General features: G+C 33.8%; 1 protein-coding gene across 4 annotated transcripts in view; it reads left to right on the forward strand.

The window, feature by feature from the left end:
- Col4a6 (collagen type IV alpha 6 chain) overlaps positions 1 to 5,528 on the forward strand; it is a 496,212-nt gene that overhangs the window by 182,397 nt on the left and 308,287 nt on the right. The window lies entirely within an intron of this gene.

Consider the following 5,528-nt stretch of genomic DNA (forward strand, 5'->3'; position numbering starts at 1 on the left):
TGTACAGCAATTAACCACTTGGAAGAATGTGTGCAACATGTTAATTATTTGAACTGTACTACCCATTTGGTTTGAAACTGTCTCATTGCTATTTGTTTCTCGATAAAATTATGGGAAAAAAGGGGATACAGATGAATGTGTCCACTTTGTATCTGTGTATTCAAAATGGTTAGAATAGATATACAGTTAAATTTTCTTAATGAATAGAGGGATTTGTTCTAATAGCGTTTCTAAATAGAATATCATGTCTGCATCTTGTACAGCAAATACCCACTAGGAATAATGTATGCAATGAGTTAATTATTGAAACTTTCCTACCAATTTTTGTTTTGAAACTGTCTCATTGCTATTTGTTTCTCAATAAAATTATGGGAAAAAAAAATAATTACAAACATCTACACACAAAGTACCAATATAACCAACTTCATGAATCAAGCACCAATAGACATGAAAAATGAGATAAACTCCAGTACAGTTGTGAGAAACAAACTGAATACCTCAATAGACAAATAGATTCATTGCCAAGAATATATATCAACTGGGACATATCAGTGTTGATCGAAAAACAGAAACAAATGGGCTGAATAAATATCTGTCGAATATTAAATCCAGCAGCAATATAAGCAGTAGTCGCAGAAGTACATGGGACTTTCTTCAAAAGAGACCACACACTAGATCATAAAGTATGCTTACATAAATGCAAAAGAATCAAAATTATCTCATGCATATTATCAGATCATAGTGCAGGCAAACTTGATATCAATGGCAAAACAACCACAGAAATTACTCTGATATACAAAAATTAAACAAGTACTCTTGAATAATAAATATGTCATAGATAAAAATAAATAAAAATTAGACATTTTCTACAATCAAACAATAATGTGACTATCATATACTAGAACCTATGGGACACAATCAAAACAGTCCTAAGAGGGAGGTATATAGCAATAAATTCTCACAGAAACACAGGAAGCTGAAATAAATAATCTCTTCATATGCCTCAGTGTCTTGATAAAACAAGAACAATCCAAACTCTAATGTAGTACAAGAAAAATCCTGTATGAATCAGGAAAGAGATTAATGAAATTGGGACTAAAACAGCAATACAATGAATCAATGAATTGAAAAGTTGGTTCTTCGGGAAAGATATACAAAAATATACAAACCCTTAGCTAATCTTGCCAAAACAAGGAAAATATCCGTATGTATGAAATTACAAGTGAAAAAGACAAAATTGCATTGTATTCTGTTTATCTAGATCATTGGATTTAGAACCTGTACTAGAATAGAAAATTTGGAAGGTACAAAAATCATCAATAATCCAATATTAGTAAATGAAACTGAAGAAATATTATTTTAAATTTCAGAGAAGGCCAGATTCTGGCTGATTCACTGTCAAATTATATAATAACTTCAGAGATCTAATACCAATACTCCTCAAACTCTTCAATGAAATTAAAAGGGAGGCAGTACTCCCAGAGTCATTCCTGAAAGCAAGCATTACCTTGATTTCAAAATCAGAAAGGAACCTAGGCAAAAATGAGAACTTCAGGCTAATCTCTTTAATGAACATATGTTGTTAGGATTTATAAGGCAAAAGATTTAATAAACACATAATTTATAAGATTATTTTATAATATTCTCTCAACTGTCAAATGCAGAAGAGTTCTATGGATCTTTCCATGCACTAGAGATCTAAAGAATCCAACTGAGGGCCTAGATCCCATGGTAATGTCCTACATGAGTCCAGTTGAAGGCCTATAGGCTAAGGCAATTTCCGATGAGTACAACTGGAGGCCTAGAGCCAACCACAATGTCTCATGCAAATCTGTATTAAGGATCTGCACTGGGAATACCAAAAGGTCAGTAGTAAAAGCTAGAAAGTCTGCAACAGCAGGAAAAAGAATCCATACCAGCAGGCAGGGGAATCTCCACTGAAGCCAGGAAGTGACACTCAAAGTAAGGAGCAGAGGTTCCGCAAAGAGAACCACAGCAATCTTCTGCAACAGGGAGGACCCAAGTTCTCCAATGATGAAAACGCCTGAGTTAATATAACAAAAGCCAAACTGGCAAGCTTCTCCAGGAGGATCAGCAGAGCAACATATTTTCCTCCAGTCCTCAATATGCTGTTGATGACAAACTGCAGGTGGGCCTTCCATACCACCAGCACCATGCTAATTTAGTTCATCTGGATTTTACAAGTTGAAAGTTAGTTAATCCACCGCAATATAGACATAAAAATCCTTAATAAGATACTGTCAAACAGATTGCATTTAATTGTCAAAAACATCATGAATCATGACCAAAGATTTAACCTAACTGAGGTTGTGAAATATCTCTAGATGAAAACTATAGCTCTCTGAAAAAGAGAAGCTTGAAGAGGATATCAGGAAACAGAAACATATCCCTTGTTCCTGTATAAGCATAACGAATATAGTAATAATGGTCATACTTCCAAAACTGTTATATAGATTTAATCTAATATCAATCCAAATACTAATTTCTTTCCACACAAAGCTAGAGAAAACAATCCTAAAATTCATATGGAATCAGAAGGGACCTAGGATAGAAAAAACCATTCTGTGCTATTGGGGCAAGGCATGGGCATCGTCATCCCAGATTTCAAATTATAATACAAAACTACAATGACAAAACAGCTTGGTTTTGGAAAAAAAACAGACTTGCTGATAACAGTAACAGAGGTTGCAGAAACAATTCTAGGAACACTCAGCTACTTTATCTTTCACAAAGGGCCCATCTTAGTTACTTTTCTCTCATTGCTGTGACAAAATACCTGACACCCAGAATTAAGAAAAGAAACGTTTATTTGGTTTCAAAGAAAAGTTTATGGTTTCAGTCCATAATCACCTGGATCCAAGGTAGATTGACACATGGGTGAGGGCAACAGTTCATAGCAGGAGAAAAAGCAAAAGTAACAAGAGCAAAATGGGGAGGAGCAAAGAGCAAGCCTTTTTCCCTCCCTTATGTTGCATACAAGCTACTCTCCCCAGGGTGAGTGAAGCACTCACACCCATAATCCCAGCATTAGAGGTTGAATATGCTGAAAGACAAAGTAGGTTAAATTCTTGAAAGTATAGGCATGACAAAGATTTTCTGAAGAGAAATTCAGTTATACAAAAAATAATGCCAACAGTCAATAAGTGGGATCACATCCAATTTAACAACTTATGCACAGAAAAGAAAACCATCAGCATCAGGAAGACAGGGCCTATAGAATAGGAAAATATTTTTGCAAACTATTCATGAAAGGACTAATATCTACACTATATAAATAACTCAAAACAAGTAGACCTCCTCCAAATGTAAAAACCCCATCAAAAAGTGGGCATCTGAGATAAATAGATACTTTCCAGGGGAAAAAGTACAAGTATCCAATAAGCATTTGAAAAAAATATTCAGTCATCCTAGATATTCAAGAAATACAAATTAAAGTAACACTGAGATTCCGTCTCACTCTTGAAGGAATGGCTGTTGTTAAGAAATCAAATAATAACAAATGCTGCAAAGTCTTCAGGGAAAGGAACCATTCTTTATTGTTAGTAGGAGTATAAACTCACACAAATATGAAAATCAGTATGGCTATATATTCCTCAAGAAAACAAAATATAGAAATTCTATTTGACCCAACTATGCCCCTTCTTGATATCTTCCAAAATTTAAAGATATTTTATCACCGTAACTTATGTGTACCCTTGTTTATAGCAGTTTAATTCATAAAAGTTAAATTTGGAAACAGCCTACATGTCCATCAACAGATGAATAGATTTTAAATTTGTGATATTTATGTACAGCAGAGTACTACTCTGCCATAAAGAAAGATTCCTTAAAAAGCTGGATTGGAGGTCCCATTCAAGCCAGGAACCGCCCCCCCCCCTGCCGGGTATCTTTCCAGAAGAACTGAAAACCTCATACCACAGCTATATATGTGCACCCCTGTCTATAGCTGCACAATTTGTTATAGCTAAATCCTGGAAACAATGCAGATGCCCATCAACTGATGAATGGATGAAGAGGATGTGGTAGTTTTACACAATAGAGTATTATTCAGATATAAATCAGGATAAATTTCATTCTTTTGTCTGAAAATGGATGCAAGTAGAGAACATACTCTTTAAGTAAAATCAGTGAGAACCGTATGTGCAAACATCATGTTGTCTCCTTAGTGTGAGAACCTGAAAGAGAAAAATGGAATCAGAAGGGTAAAATAGATACTGGTAAAATGGAATGAACTTATTAAAAAAGAAAGAGTTACTGAGTTGAGGAGGACAAGAGAGAGAGTGGGAGAAAGAGATTTATCTGTGTATGTAAGCAGGATAGTTTAGACAACTGTGTTGTGCATTTCTGCTGCTCTATGGAAAAAAGCAGTTATGTGCTTAATTTATTTTTTCTCCTTTTTTCAAATGTTTATACATTTCTCTTCTTAATTTCTTATACATTTATTTCTTTTTTCATTCTTCTTTCAATTTTACACGCATATATCTGGTAATATGATAACTGGTTGGAAGACAACACTATCTATTACAACAAATACTGTGAAATTACTATTACTTTCTTAAGTGAAATTCTGCATCACTTGCAATATTTTCTGTTTTAATTCTAATTTGTACTCTTTAAAATAAGTAAATAAATAAGCAAGAAAAATTTGAGTCATTTGTAGTCAAATAAACGCACCTTGAGACCATAATATTAAGGATCTCAGACACAATTTGAATATTGCATGCTTTCTCTTATATGAGAAGCTAAATCTAAAAGTGCAAAATAAAAGACAGACCATAAGAAAAGAAGCAGAGAAAGTAAGGCATAATCCAGTCTGGAAAATACATTTAAAGTGTACATAGATTTAGTGCATTTAACTTATGTGTTTTTTTACCATTAATCTGCCTATTAGTCTGTACTTATAATTAAGTTAATAAGGATTTAGAAGATAAATAAATGATTCTGATGCAAGAAAAACATTTTTAATGGGAGTTTGGAAGAGAAAGGGAAAAAGAATTGGGATGTGTTAGGTATGTATAACAATTCTTGATAATGAGTGTAATCATTACATACTGTAAACATGTACTAATAAAACTGAAATTCTACAAAGGTAAATATAAATAAAAACAATGAAGAAGTAAATCATAAGTGTATTTTTAATAAAGGCAAGCAGGAAAAATACAGGAAGTCATTGTGTAAAAGTAGGTTGGAGAAATTAACAAGAAAAGGTCTTCTAAGCTGTGGTAAGGGGATTGGACTTCTTAAAAGTTAATGGAAAAATATAAAAACAATTTTAATCCTCACTGACCTTGAAAGGATAGGGCCAAAATGTTCACTATCCTTGCAGCCTTTCTTTTTCTCTAATTTTTGATCTACAGGACATAGGAGAACCTGTACTGTAACATCCAGTAACTCAGTTGCATGTGAAACCTACTGATCAAGGAGATTATGGGGCCAAAGAGGAAAGTGATCAATGATGTAGAGTGTGCCTAAGGAGAGTCACATGGAGAGAAAACATTCTCTCAGGC

Source organism: Octodon degus, unplaced genomic scaffold (genome assembly GCF_000260255.1).
Source record: "Octodon degus isolate 3935 unplaced genomic scaffold, OctDeg1.0 scaffold00157, whole genome shotgun sequence".
Taxonomy (NCBI): domain Eukaryota; kingdom Metazoa; phylum Chordata; class Mammalia; order Rodentia; family Octodontidae; genus Octodon; species Octodon degus.